Raw genomic sequence first — 16,249 nt, 5'->3', positions numbered from 1 at the left:
GGTAGCCTGTTTTGTGTTGGGTTTTGTGGGTGGTTGTCTTCTGTCTTTGTACCAGATAGGACTGTTTTGGTTTTTCACATGTGTTGTTTTGTATTTTGTAGTGTTCATGTTTATTGTCCTTATTAAACATGTTGAACACTAACCACGCTGCATTTTGGTCCTCCTCTCCTTCAACAGAAGAAAAATGTTACACAAAGTGTGGTTATGTGCCTTCCTCGGCAGATTTTTCTGCTTGTAGGCTCGGGTATTCAAACCGGAAACTGTTTGGTTACTGGCCCAAAGCTCAAGGAGTGTTGTTCAAGGACCTGCAGCGTTTTCTGTCAGACAGGGGAAATTATTCCGCTCAAACTAGGCTCTCAATGCTATGCACGTTTGATAAATAAGATACATGATCTAACGAAATACACAGGACAATTTAATTCCACAAAATTATGCAAATGAATCTATAAACCAATAGGTTTGATCGATTAACAGTTAACCGTTAACATCCCTAGAACCAACCTAATGAACCTAAAACAACAAAGTAACACCTGGATAAAACTTCCTTAACTTCCTGAAAACGTACGTAGGAGAATGAGAGCAGACATCCAGGTGATCGTCCCCACTCTGTCACCTGTCATGATAAGGCAACAGGCCTGTGATAACCCTGTAAGTGTGCCATCCCTTGTTTTTATCAGGCCTGTCTTTGAGGGCCTAAACTGGTGGGGAGATTCATCTGTCATACTCTCAGTTTAGGGATTCCATAGGTGTCTAGGAAAATGCCTGTTTGGGAAAGGACCAGCACATTCATAGGGATGGTAAACTAATCAAGTGTCGATTGTATTGCTTTTACTTATTTCTATTATACGAGGTCATCTATGTCACATTTTGCCGTATATATAATGTGCCATTTATTGTTTCCCAAGTAGGGCCAGTCAAGATTAATTCAGGGCCTAATAATGAAACATTTAACTGAACTAATCCCCATCCGCACCGCTGCTGAATTTAGAAAATATGTCACAAGTCCCAAGACATAACCCAATGTGAACTGAAATACATGTAACCCTGTTATGACAAACATAATAGTCAACAGTTCAGTCTAAATTCAGACGTTACAAGTTGGATGCTTGTCATGGTCAGTAAAGATCAACATAGCATAATATCTATGGCAGGAATTGGGTTTCCATCCAATTGGTGCCAGATTTTCATGCAAATATTCTAAAATCCGCATAAAGAAATATATGTGCATTGTCCCACCAGTGGTGTTTCCACCAAACTGACTTGTTGCAGAAAGAAATCAGCGTGTGATGACAAAGTGCATTCAAAATGTACCTTTATGTTTAGGTTTTCATGTACCGAATGAAAATCAAATGTTGAATGTGTTTCCGTCTCATTTTTAACTCTGCTGATGTTGCGTTAACAAATGTGCCTGCTCTGGTCTAGACACATGCTGTAGCCAATAGCTCACAGATACAGTGTGGTTGGGCTCTGTGGGAAGGCTAGTCTACAGGATGAGATTAGGAAGGGGAATGTGAATGTTTTTATTTGTCAAAATGCCAATCAAGCATCGATCATCATTTCACCAGAATAAGACCCTCAACATTTATTGGAAAGGAGCATCAAGCATTACTTTCACCCCCCTGTGAAGTTCACCATAACTTATTTCATCTGTAGCCTCATTTAAAATGTATGGTTTCCCGAGTCACAGTGGGAGGACCACACACCAACATTTGCACATAAAGGCGTTTCCACCGCCATTTCTCGCATAACTAATTTTACAGACACATAAAGATCCCACCAAGTCGAACGAACAAATTATCTGTCGGCATTTATAAAATTGTACCGAAACGTCCTGTTTCCATCACAGCTGTCGTAATTATTTGCATGTGGAATGACTTTACTTGCATAAAAACTGGAAATGTGGTTAGTGTCACCCAAACCTTCCATCAACTGGCTTTGAAGAGAGGTGACACTACCTCCCCCTCTCCATCCAACCTAAATTGAGGCATCCTCATTACCATCTAACACAGGCACTAAGTGATGTGGTCCCTCCCTATTCCCCATGCATCTCCTGTGTTCGCCAACGGCCTGATAATACCCCGCGATCGATTTGTGTGTCAGGGTTTGTGGAAGGTGTAATGTCTATTGATCGGGAGTGGTGGCTCAGTTTAAGTGTAAGGTCAGTTTTTTCAATCACTACAAAGGATTTTCTCACAACCCAACGGAATCAATAGCTCATTACGCTAGCTCTTCCTCACACTACTGTAAGGGGAATGAAAACACGGGTCATTTTGCATTGACGTTAGAGTAGCCACCTCCAAATGAGCTCTGCTTGGCTACTGTAGACGAGTCACAACACAAGCCTCAGCACAGCAACACTCAAGCAAAAAACATGGGGCCAACTTGCAGAGAAGAAAAGAAAAAGCAGGGCAGCTTTCAATCAATCAAGCAAGCACTCTGCCTTTTAAAGGAGAAATACATCTGGAAGCTAAAGAAATTTAGCTTGGCTCTAAGACCATCACAAACTTCCATAGATGCAGCATCGAGAGCATTCTGTCTGGCTGTATCACCACCTGGTACGGACGGCAACCGTAACCGTAGGGCTCTCCAGAGGGTGGTGCGGTAAGCCCAACGCATCATCGGTGGCACACTGCCTAACCTCCAGGACATCTACAGCACCCGGTGTCACAGGAAGGCCAAGAAGATCATAAAGGACCTCAGCCACCAAAGTCACGGCCTGTTCACCCCACAGCCTTGTAGAAGACAGAGAGAGTACAGGGGCATCAAACCTAGGACTGAAAGACTGATAAACAGCTTCTATCTCCAGGCCATCAGAATGTTAAACAGTCATCACCAGCCGGCCTCCGCATAGTACCCTGCCTTGAACTTTAAACACAGTCACTAGCCGGCTAGTACTCTACCCTGCACTTTAGACACTGCTGCCCTATGTACATAGTCATTGAACAATGGTTACTTTAACAATGTTTACATATTGTTTTACCCACTTCCTATGTACAGTGAGTGCATTTGGAAAGTATTCAGACCCACATTTTGTTACATTACATCCTCATTCTAAAATTGATAGTTTCTCCCATTCTCTGCAGATCCTCTCAAGCTCTGTCAGGTTGGATGAGGAGCGTTGCTGCACAGCTATTTTCAGGTCTCTCCAGAGATGTTAGAACGGGTTTAAGTACGGGCTCTGGCTGGGCCACTCAAGGACCTTCAGAGACTTGTCCCAAAGCCTCTCCTGCTTTTTCTTGGCTGTGTGCTTAGGGTTGTTGTCCTGTTGGAAGGTGAACCTTCACCCCAGTCTGAGGTCCTGAGCACTCTGGAGCAGATTTTCATCAAAGATCTCTCTGTACTTTGCTCAGTTCATCTTTCCCTCGATCCTGACTAGTCTCTCAGTCCCTGCCGCTGAAAAACCTCCCCACAGCCTGAGGCTGCCACCAACATGCTTCCCCGTAGGAATGGTGCCAGGTTTCCTCCAGATGTGACGCTTGGCATTCAGGTCAAAGAGTTCAATCTTAGTTTCATAAGATCAGAGAATCTTGTTTCTCATGGCCTGATTGGTGTAGTGCTGCAGAGATGGTTGTCCTTCTGGAAGGTGCTCCCATCTCCACAGAGGAACTCTGGAGCTCTGTCAGATTGACCACGGCCCTTCTCCCCCGATTGCTCAGTTTGGCCAGGCGGCCAGCTCTAGGAAGAGTCTTGGTGGTTCCAAATTCTTCCGTTTTAGATTGATGGAGACTACTATGGGACCTTCAATGCTGCAGAAATGTTTTGGTACCCTTCTCCAGATCTGTGCCTTGACACAATCCTGTTTCGGAGCTCTACGGACAATTCCTTCGACCTCGTGGCTTGGTTTTTGCTCTGACATGCACTGTCAACTGCAAGCCTTTCAGAATCATGTCCAATTAATTGAATTTACCACAGGTGGATTCCAATGAAGTTGTAGAAACATCAAGGATGATCAATGAAAGCAAGATGTAGCTGAGCTCAATTTCAAGTCTCATAGCAAAGGGCCTGAATATTTATGTAAATAAGGTCCGTGTTTTAATTTGAATACATTTGCAACAATGTATAAAAACCTGTTTTTGTCATTATGGAGTATTGTTTGTAGAATGAATAAATAAAGACAAGTCCTCATCAATTTTAGAATAAGGCTGTAAAGTAACAAAATGTGGAACAAGTCAAGGGGTCTGATTACTTTCCGACAGCACTGTATATACTGTATTCTAGTCATGGATCATCCAATATAGCTTCTGCTGTACTCATCTTTTCTATTCATATACTGCCCATGTATTCTGTATTCTGGGCTCTGACATTGCTTGTTCTGATATTGCTCAATCTAATATGTCTTCATTTCTTGTTCTTTAAAAAAAAAAAACTTTGGGATTATGTGTGCATTGTTAATGTATTGCTAGATATTGCTGCATTGGAGCTATAAACAAGTATTTCCCTGCACATGCGATGACGTGCAAAACTGTGTACGTGACCAATAAACATTGATTTGATTTAATTGGGTTGCCCTACAGCAAAACGAGACATTCTTTCCTCTACATGTTCAATGCTATTTTATTAAAAGCTACCAAGGACTCGCCGGAACAACAAATAGTTCATTTGAAAGACTTTAGTAAAAATAAAACAAAGAGCCCACACGGGGCCTGCTTGAGATTGAAATAGAATACCATTACAAAGACGGATGAGAGAATGCACAAAGGTAGACCAAATTCCATGAACTCGGGTAGAAATTAAATCATGAACGTTATGTTAGTTCAACATGGACTGATGCTTGGCCGCAAAGTGCTCGGTTGCCATGGCACTCTGAAGCCTGTCATTTAAAGCAGCAAGGCCCACAGTAACCTTCCTATGAGACACAATGAAGATTGTGCTAGTAATTCCCCCACACACATTTTCCTTTGATTAGCTTAGGTGGTAGTGTAGCGAGATGGAGCTTTAGGGTACAAACAGGTTTTCAAATTCATTTGTGTTGTTTAATTTTGAAAGTTACATATTATCACAAACAAATATGTTATCATGAAATAATCTAAATGCATAACAGTATTGTCCAAGGGTACCTTCAGATGAAGGAAGACTCTTGTTTACATGTTCTACCGTAGCCGACATCTAACATGAATAGGACTGGCCTAAAACAGCAACGGCACTTTTGGCAATGGCCATCTTTCAATCAATTGTTATTTTCCCTCCTTCACCATTGGAGGAAAGCAAAGGGGGAAATCGCCTTTGTTGTCTTGACTCTAAACTATGGGCCTGTGATGTATGAGTGTAATAAAAAGTCAATTTCCAGTGGTGGCCTTCCAAGTCACAGTGAGACCACAGGACACAGTCTCTAATGGGTAAGTACAAAGAACATTTATGGGAGACACAAGCTCTATAGAAAATGCCTAACTTCAGACTTTCGGACCATAGGATAGAGCAGGTTAGGGAGAGGTTAGGAAGTTTTATTGAGTTAATTTAAATTCACTGACCATGGTCCCAATAGGCTACTCTTAAATAAAAGACAAATGCAAATAGACCTTTTATATTTTTATTGAACTACAAAGCTACCTTTGGAGCTTGATATTGTTTTGGAACAATATAGTTGGAGAAAAATTCAAAAAGATTGTGTGAACGTTTGAGAATGATGTAACTGGCTTCTGTTCAAGACCACTAGTGCATATTTACTGTGTGTCACGTTCTGACCTTAGTTCTTTTGTTATGTCTTTGTTTTAGTATGGTCAGGGTGTGAGTTGGGTGGGTTGTCTATGTTCCTTTTTCTATGTGGTGTTTTTATGTTTGGCCTGGTATGGTTCTCAATCAGAGGCAGCTGTCAATCGTTGTCCCTGATTGAGAACCATACTTAGGCAGCCTGTTTTCACCCTTGAGTTGTGGGTGATTATACTTTCTGTTTAGTGTGGGTTGCACCTGACGGAGTGGTTTCGGTTGTGTCTTTGTTTGATGTTGTTCAGTTTAAATAACTAACATGAAAACGTACCACGCTGCGCTTTGGTCCTCACCTTCTTCCACCGACGACCGTTACACTGTGATTTTTTTTTTTTTTGTGAACAGAGAATTACCTAAACATGAAGGTGAACATTTGTATATACAAGGTGTACAAGGCAATAATCTTTATAATAGCCTAATCCTCATAGAAAGATAATGACTATTGGTGGGCAGCCATTTTGTTAACATTTACAGCAAGGTAATGAATAAGAGAGATTTTATTTTCAAATACCAGGTGTATGAATACTTCCACTTGATTCAGTGGAAGGGCTCCAAAGTGGCGCAGCGGTCTAATGTACTGCATCACAGTGCTAGAGGTATCACAACCAGCGGTACACAATTGGTCCAGCATCGCCCGGCTTAGGCAAGGTTTTGGCCAGGGTAGTCAGTCATTATAAATAAGAATTTGTTCTTAACTTACTTGCCTAGTTTTATAAAGGTAAATAAAAAAAAATAATGTAAATCAGCAGAGTGAACTAGGCCAATTAGGTATTTCGAATGGATTTTGGTTCCGAATTAATTGTCTGCTGTGGTATTGCGTTATTGTTTTACCATGACTATATATGTGTATTATTTTGACACAATCTCACTCAGTTTGTGCAGATATGTACAAAAAAGTATTTTAGCAGATTTTGCATGTTTTTGTGTGGCTTAATTGGAAAATACCCAAATTTTTGTACAACTTCATTCATAGCAAAGTACATTTCTGGGGTGAAAACTTCAGGATGCTGACTTGAGTTCCTCTGTCCAGTGTCTGTGTTCTTTTTCCCATCTTAATCTTTTAATTTTATTGGCCAGTCTGAGATATGGCTTTTTCTTTGCAACTCTGCCTAGAAGGCCAGCATCCCGGAGTCGCCTTTTCACTCTTGACCTTGAGACTGGTGTTTGCTGGTTGCTGATAATGGGCCTCTGTAGATATTCCATAAAAAATCTGCCGTTTCCAGCTACAATAGTCATTTACAACATTAACAATGTCTAGTTGTTAACTGGTGTTTTGCTGAGACTGGTGTTTTGCGGGTACTATTTAATGAAGCTGCCAGTTGAGGACTTGTGAGGCGTTTGTTTCTCTAACTAGACACTCTAATGTACTTTTCCTCTTGCTCAGTTGTGCACTGGGGCCTCCCACTCTTTCTATTCTGGTTAGAGCCAGTTTGCGCTGTTCTGTGAAGGAAGTAGTACACAGCGTTGTATGAGATCTTCAGTTCCTTGGCAATCTCTCGCATGGAATAGCCTTCATTTCTCAGAACACGGATAGACTGACGAGTTTCAGAAGAAAGTTATTTGTTTCTGGCAATTTGGAACCTGTAATCGAACCCACAACTTCTTACACTACAGATATTCAACTAGTCTAAAGAAGGCCAGTGTTATTGCTTCTTTAATCAGGACAACAGTTTTCAGCTGTGGTAACATAATTGCAAAAAGGTTTTCTGATGATCAATTAGCCTTTTAAAATGATAAACTTGGATTAGCTAGCACAATGTGCCATTGGAACACAGGAGTGATGGTTGGTGACGATGGGCCTCTGTACGCCTATGTAGATATTCCATTAAAAATATCTGCCTTTTCCAGCTGCAATAGAACATTTACAACATTAACCATGTCTACACTATATTTCTGATCAATTTGATATTGTAATGGACAATTCTGTCAACGATAGTGTAGGCACAACGAAATATGAAATGCTTTATGAAGGATTTTGTTAAAAATTATGTAAGTAAATGTGTGACACAAAATAAGGGCAGTGTAGAACACCACTGCCCATCATGCATTGCTCTAACTTTCGAAATATTGTTCTGAAGTTTGCCCGCCCCCAAAATATATTTTGTGCGACTTAATATTATATTAAGTCGCACAAAAATGTGTCTTTTCACACGAATTAGACCACACAAAATGCAAAAAAATTGTGTGTGAAATTGAATTAATAATTAATCAACACAATGTAAATATGTATCTGTAATCTGAGTTTAACAGAGTTGGTATAAGAAAATAAAAGACAATTTATAAAATAAGTTAAAACTATGGAATGGTTCACTCTATCTCCATGAACCTGTTGCCTCATCAGTTGAAGGCTACTTTTTCTGTCATTCTGCTCGCATTGGTAGAGGTAGGTGACTTTCTGCCTTTCAAATTTGTTAATTGAAAGTGTGTAAATATTGCTGTCTAGTAAAACGTAGTCAAATATGTTTCCTGTGAACTTAATTGAAACTTTGAGTCGAAATTCTGTTTGTTAAGAATGTTATCTTTCTACAATGGAATGTTCACATTTTGTGTTGAGCATGAGCTGCTAGCTCTCCATGTTGGTTTTAGCATTTGCTAGCTGTGCAGCTTAGCATGTTAGCATCTTAGCAATGCTGTTATTGTCATTGGTTAAAACAAGTAAGCATAAAAATTCTCACTGGTCAGGCAGGGAGGGTTAGCCTGCTTTACTAACTGACACATGCAGATACCTTGAACTGAAAGCTTGTTGTTTAAGGTTTCTAGAACTATGCAAGTATGGTACCTTTTGCGAAGGAAATTGAGACACATTGAACTGAAAGCTTGTTATTTCCTATTTTTCTAATTATGCCGACGAAAAATATACTGAACAAAAATATAAATGAAACATGCAACAATTGCAAAGATTTTACTGAGTTACAGTTCATAGAAGGAAATCAGTCAATTGAAATAAATTCATTAGGCCCTAATTTATGGATTTCACATCCACTGGGGAGCCAGGCCCAGCCAATTAGAAAGTTTGTCCCCACAAAAGTTTTTTTTAATTACAGACAGAAATACTCCTCAGCACCCCCCACTTCAGACAAGAATCAAGACAATCCCGTAGGTGGAGGTCCTGGGCTGGCTTGGTTACACATGGTCTGTGGTTGAGGACGTTTGGACGTACTGCAAAATTCTCTAAAACGATGTTGGAGGTGGATTAGACATGAACATTAAATTCTCTGGCAACAGCTCTCTCAAAACTTGAGACATCTGTGGCATGGTGTTGTGTGACAAAACTGCACATTTTAGAGAGGCCTTTTATTGTCCCCAGAACAAGGTGCACCTGTGTATTGGTCATGCTGTTTAATCAGCTTCTTAATATGCCACACCTGTCAAGTGGATGGATTATCTTGGCAAATTAGAAATGCTTACTAACAGGGATGTAAACAAATGTCTACACAACATTTGAGAAAAATACGCTTTTTGTGCGTACAGAACATTTCTGGGATCTTTTATTTCAGCTCATGAAACATTGGACCAACACTACCTGTTGTGTTTATAATTTTGTTCAGTATAGATACACTGATACATCCAGACCATTGTTGTGAAGTCATCCTTTCATGACATGAATCACACAACTGGACTCTGCCTGTCCTCTGAGGTTGCTGCTTGGAAGGTCAGAGTGCTGAGTACTAGATTTAGTATCTCTGGCTGGTAAGCCGAACGCCAGAGCGAGCATCTTGTGGTAATATCACCCTGCCTAAGACTTGAAGTAGTGTCTCTTTATACCCTGGTTTTAGTAGAGCCACTGGTTAGAATGCTGCTTCGTGAGTGTGAAGTGTTGTTGACGAGACCTACTCAGTTTTATTGTTCACTCACCAGGGAGTGGCAAAGACTAAATGTGCCTGTAATGTTGGCGAGGTGCCAGACAGCCCAGTAGTAATGTTATTCATAAACAAGCAATATTATTATTTATTTAACGCGATCTTGGCGCCCATTTTATTGAACCTTTATTTGATCAGGGAGTCATACTGAGACCAAGATATCTTACAGATGAGCCCCAAGCTACATAAATTACGGAAAACACACATCAAAATATAAATACAAAATTAAAGCAGAAAGAAAAGCACGGTCATAAAAAAAACACAGGAATAAGGTCCTCAATCCGCTTTCTGAATTACCCTAGAGGCACCAGAACATGAAATGTAATTACAATTTGAAGATTGGTCCACAAACAGGTTGCAAGAAAAGTAAAAGCTGATTTACCTCATTCAGTAGAGACCAAAGGAATTTCCAGAGTCATCCCTGAGACCAAGTGTGGTAACTCATACGTCGAGGGTTTAGTCGAAATGTTAGGTACAGTGGGACTTTTTGTAAAAGTGCTTTATATATGAAAACATAGTAATGTATCAACCTACAGTATGTGACATCAAAGAGGGCCAAGGAACTTTCTGGTAGAGAATGCGGTGATGATAACTAACATTGTCGCCCGTAATATGATCAAATGCATCTAACGGTTTTAATGACGTGGCAGCTGTGTTCATATAGATGATGTCGCCATAGTCTAGGACCGGTAGGAACAGGCAGAACCTATTTCTAAAGAAGAAGCCCATTTTTATTCTCAGCTTCTTCGCTAACTCATCAATATGCTTATTTAATTAAAACTTTTTGTCTATCCAGATATGTGTAAGGACAGACACGTTGAATATGGACACCAAAGTACATATGCTTAAATCAGACTTTTATGCTCTCTAGAGAACAGACTCATTTTTACCTGCATTCAGTACTAATTTCAGGTCAATAAAGTTTTTCTGTAGTACAATGTAGGTAGACTGTAGTTCAGATAGAGCCTGGTCAACTGTGGGAACAATAGCCAGTAACAATGGTTATTACAGCAACAGGGGCAGGCAAACGACAGGTCAAGGCATGCAGGGGTTAATCCAGAGTAGTGGCAAAGGCACAGCATGGCAGGCAGGCTCAGGTTCAGGTCAGGCAGAGGTTGGTAATCCACAGTAGGGACAAAGGCACAGGACGGCAGGCAGGTTCAGGTCAGGCAGAGGTTGGTAATCCAGAGTAGGGACAAAGGCACAGGACGGCAGGCAGGCTCAGGTTCAGGTCAGGCAGAGGTTGGTAATCCAGAGTAGGGACAAAGGCACAGGACGGCAGGCAGGGTCAGGGGCAGGCAGAGTGATCAGGCAGGCGGGCTAAGAGTCAGGACAGGCAAAGATCAAAACCAGGAGAGCGAGAAATGAAAGACTGGGGGAAAGCAGGAGCTGAGACAAAACACTGGTTGATTTGACAAACAAGACAAATTGGCAACAGACAAAGAGAACACAGGTTTAAGTACCCAGGGGATAATGGGGAAGACGGGTGATACCTGGAGTAGGGTGGAGACAAGCACAAGGACAGGTGAAACAGATCAGGGCGTGACATACACAACATCAACATACAAATGCAGGTACATTTCTTTACAGGCAAGTCAATGTTGTTAATGTAAACAGTAAAAAGTACAGAACCCAGAATTGACACCTGCTGGACACCTTTTGTAATATCCAGGAAACCTGATTTAACACTTTCAGTAGACATACAGTACCAGTCAAACATTTGGACACACCTACTCAGTCAAGGGTTTCTTTCTTTTTACTATTTTCTACATTGTAGAATAATAGTGTTGACAACAAAACTATGAAATAACACATATGGAATCATGTAGTAACCAAAAAAGTGTTCAACAAATCAAAATATGTTTTATGTTTGAGATTCTTCAAAGTAACCACCCTTTGCATTGATGTCTGCTTTGCACACTCTTGGCATTCTTTCAACCAGCTTCATGACATAGTCACCTGGAATGCATTTCAATTAACAGGTGTGCCTTATTAAAAGTTCATTTGAGGAATTTCTTTCCTTCTTAATGTGTTTGTGCCAATCAGCTGTGTTGAGACCAGGTAGGGGTGATATACAGAAGATAGTCCTATTTGGTATAAGACCAAATCCATCATTACTTTAAGGCATTAAGATCAGTCAATCCAGAAAATGTAGACTTGAAGAAAATATCGACTTGGAGAAACTTTGAAAGTTTCTTCAAGTGTAGTTGCAAAAATCATCACGCGCTATGATGACGCTGGCTCTCATGAGGACCGCCACAGGAAAGAAAGACCCAGAGTTACCTCTGCTGCAGAGGATAAGTCAATTAGAGTTACCAGCCTCTGAAATTGCAGCCCAAATAAATCCGTCAGAGTTCAAGTAACAGACACATCTCAACATCAACTGTTGAAAGGAGACGTGAATCAGGCCTTTATGGTTGAATTGCTGCAAAGAAACCACTACTAAAGGACACCAATAATAAGAAGAGACTTGTTTGGGCCGAGAAACACGAACAATGGACATTGGACCGGTGGAAATCTGTCCTATGGTCTGATGAGTCCAAATGTAAGATTTTTGATTCCAACCGCTGTGTCTTTGTGAAACGCAGAGTAGGTGAACAGATGAACTCTACATGTGTGGTTCCCACCGTGAAGCATGGAGGAGGTTTGATGGTGTGGGGGTGCTTTGATGGTGACACTTTCTGTAATTTATTTAGGATTCAAGGCACATTTAACCAGCATGGCTACCACAGCATTCTGCAGCGATAACCCATTCCATCTGGTTTGCGCTTAGTGGGACTATCATTTGTTTTTCAACGGGACAATGACCCAACACACCTCCAGGCTGTGTAAGGGCTATTTGACCACAATCACCCGAATTATTGCATCACAATACCAGGCAGCCATTGCAAGTGTACCCATACGTTTACCAGTCAAATTGCCAGGGTTAGAGGTTCCAAGCCAGTTCTATTCATACTATTTCAATGTGTGCAGCAGGGAAAGGGGCATTGGCTAGGCAGCCGAAGACTCATTTGATACAGCACCTTGCTTGTTTCAGCAAGGAGCAACAAAGTTTCATCACATTGTTAAAGTCTATGTTACCGCAGAAACAGACTCGACTACACGAAAATGACTGGCCGTCCCGTCTTTTAGTTCCACAAAAAAATGCTCTTCATCCATAACCGGTACACGATTACGCGGTAATTGTGCCAGACCTAATTGTCATTTCACTTGACATTTAATTAAATTAAACAGACGTCTGAAATAAGTTAACTCAATAGAAGCCTTTGCATTTTAATACCACATTATACCAGGCCTGTAAAAATGAGGAGCAGGAATTGTATTTTAAGAAGGGCAGGCGGGAGGAAGGCCGTGAGCAATGACAGGGCCCCATAATTTCCACAGTGAGAGTACATCACTGTGAATGTTAATGACTTCATAGGCAAGCTTTCTCTTCTCCTTTTTAGATTGCGTCCTAGCCACACATTTTATGGCACAAGAGCAAAGTCACTCAATGGTATCGGTGATTAAATCACACAACCCGTTAAAAGGACTGCAAAGGGCAGTGGCCAGGTAATCATACTGTCTGTCTTCTCTCTTCATTTCCCGAACAAGCTGGGCTTGAAGTGCGTAAGCCTACATAATTTGATCCACTGTTTCATGTTTTTGAAGGCCTTTACAGTATAGCAATGTAGATTAGAAGTTGTCCAGAATAAGAGAGATTGCAAGTAAAATATACTACAAATGTTTATTAGGCTATAAAAACACTATTTTAATCATACTCAATATATAACATCAGTAGGGCCCTATAAAATCTTAGATTTTTCGCCTAATTCCATTGAGTATTTCCTAAATTCCAGGTTTCAGATTCCCCCCCCCCCCCCCCCCCCCCAGGTTTCACTTTCTAAATCACACTATATTAATAGAAAAAAAACAACATTGGATGTTCTAAGTCCACAACAATGCTTAAACCACATCAGAAGACGACTTTTGAGGTCTGGGAAAAATACATTTTCTTTTTTGGATGTAGATGGCACCTTTTCATTTAAGAATGCACCAGTAAGAGATTTTCTTAGTTAGCACCGTTTCTATAGCAAGCGTGATTGCAGAGTTTGCTAAACAAATCATCAACGGATTGTTGCAAATAATCCATTGGTGAGCATAGACTACTTTGTCGGTAACATTTAATTAAGAAGGTTTTTGGGAAAGCGTTTCCATCTGCCAGAAGAGAATGTCATTAGCGTCATTGCTAATGGATACACAAAGTGATAGACAACTAAACACACACACAGGGGCATTCCTGCACCGTTGCCTCTTCCGAAAGTTGAAGGAAAACACAAATCACTTATGCATTTTGTTCATGTCTATATATTTGGCTGATTTCCTACTAAGTTCAATACATATGAGGAAGACAGGTTTGTGTCAATGATTAACCTTAGCATTGACCATGAAGGGTAAGTCAAGCCTCAGAATGTTGGATCATGAATTTGGCATCCTAATTATAGGGCTAATTGAAAGGGAGAGGTCAAAATGTACACAATTGTTACCCGGAGGAAAATGGGGGAAAGTCATGCATTTTCAATTTCAGTCAGGGGGAGGGTTTAGTATATTTAATTTAGACCAGGGGAGGGTAATGTAATTTAAAGTAGATGAAATGTCATATTGTTCATACTGCTCATGTGAAATGTCACATTGCAATGGATAGGTGTTCCCAATCATGAGCCCTGGGCCTGCCCTGCTCTTGCTAATGTTAACCCTTTGTGCTGCCTAACCAATGACTGCTGATGTATGGTGGCTCTTCAGGAGACGAGTCAAAAGCTTCTTCCGGAATTGTTAAAAATTTGTCCAAGAAATACAATATCTGTGCACGCGGACTAGGCCTACTGATATCCTCCTATTCAGTTTGAGAGGGAGACTGAAGATGAGAAGGAGGACCGGAGGTAAGCCTGCTACTGATTTAATTGATTTTAATAAAAAAAAACAATGTTTCGTGGCCCATAATGAAGCGTTTTGTCAGAGGTATTGTACTCAAAATTAGCCATATTTGAGTAATTTACATTACTATGAAGCGTCTGCCGCGGAGATGGACAGCGCGTAGGTGCTGAAAGTAAGGGAATTCAAGGCCTTCATTTTAATTTGACTTTAGGCTACTAACAACAAGAGAGTTTGTGTTGGAGCCTATTTCTTCCTTTTCAAGAAATAAAAGACAAAATTGTAGTCTACTATCCATGGATTTTGTCACACTTTTAGAATCACAAGTTTGGCCAGTCTTTGGTTTGAGGATCATGTGGTGAGCTATGCAATCCTCGTTTGTTAATATAGCCTAGCAGATGCTCTTAGATTCCCACGCCCTAATCAAAGTCAACACAAATGTATTTGTAACAACAGCATGGAATAAAATAAATTAGAAAATGTTAAGTGCATATAAGCTGCATGACTCTGAGGATCCAAAGATCATGTTACAATGGATCAATGTCCACCAGACCCCTCTCACCCACAGAAAGCCAAGCCAATCGTAAATTGTATGCAGCAGGGAACTCTTTTTGGTCTTCAGGAGTGGTGATCGGAATGTGCCTTTGTTACAGAGACATTTTACCACCCAAAAACTCTAACGTCCAACACTGGAACAATATTTCCAAACATCCGGATGTGGGGAATGATGAGAGATGGTGTATGGAACATTAATGTCTATTTCGTGATGTCATAACAAAAATTGTATAAAAATGTTTACCGAAAATATTGTAACTTGAAGAGCTTTCACACTCTGTATGTCAGGTTTACATCCTTTACGTTGTGTAGGATATATCAAGGATGAAGATAATATTTTTGTTAATATAGATATATATATAACAAGATCATAGTTTTGATGATACGTTGTCCATTAAGTAGCCACACCCCGAATGAAATCAGAGAGCTTGTCAGCGTGAACCTTTGGAACCTCTCTTTTTAAAAGGACTGGGTGTCACGAATCCTGTTTCCTGAGTCTGTTTTTTGCCTATGTTCTGTCATGGAGTGTTTTTTTCCGGCGTCCTGGAACGCACCCTGTCTGGTTGCCGGGCAATGTAGCCAGTTGGGGTTTCTGATTACCCGCACCTGTATCCCATCAGCTATCTGCACACCTGGTCCTGATCATCATCTCTCCTCTTCATAAGCCCGGACCTGACATCCATTCCCTGCCGGATCGTTAGCCATGAACAGTATGTTGTGCCAGAGTATCAGCCTCAAGTTGGATAGAATTTGTTTTGTTGTTTGTTACGTATTGCTTGCCTTAAACTTACCTCCGTTTGTTTTGTCTTCAGTTACTCACCCGGATCATTTACCCCATTCCCGCCTGGTCGTCGGAGGATTCCGCTTCCCCATTGGATCCACCTATTTACTCCCATCAACTCACCACCGCTGCCCGCTACGCCACCTGGATATATCTAACCATTCACTTTCACTTGTAAATAAATACTCACCTTCTTCCTACTCTCCTTGTCCTGGTCTGCTTCTGGGTTCGATTTTGAAGAAACCTGACACTGGGTAAGAATTAACATATCATACCAGAAGACATGAGACCGTGGACCACATGTTGAAATGGTTAGAAACTGTAACGGCTGTTGGAAAGAGTGGAGGACTAAGGTGCAGCGTGGTACGTGTTCATCTTTATTATTTGAACTGAACACTGATTAACAAAAAAAACAAAGAGAACGAACGAAACCGAAACA

The 16,249-nt window shown here is 40.8% G+C and overlaps 1 long non-coding RNA gene across 1 annotated transcript; it reads left to right on the top strand.

Moving 5' to 3' along the window:
* Window positions 1–15,568: 15,568 nt before the first annotated feature.
* Window positions 15,569–16,009, top strand: LOC149975894 (uncharacterized). Its single transcript, XR_016488139.1, has 2 exons — window positions 15,569–15,739; window positions 15,842–16,009. It is a non-coding gene; the product is annotated as an uncharacterized LOC149975894 (long non-coding RNA).
* Window positions 16,010–16,249: the final 240 nt, after the last annotated feature.

Source organism: Oncorhynchus mykiss, chromosome 17 (genome assembly GCF_057628025.1).
Source record: "Oncorhynchus mykiss isolate SJ-2025 chromosome 17, ASM5762802v1, whole genome shotgun sequence".
Lineage (NCBI taxonomy): Eukaryota > Metazoa > Chordata > Actinopteri > Salmoniformes > Salmonidae > Oncorhynchus > Oncorhynchus mykiss.
Note: the sequence above shows the minus strand (reverse complement) of the source record. Positions and strands in the feature narration are given on the sequence as shown.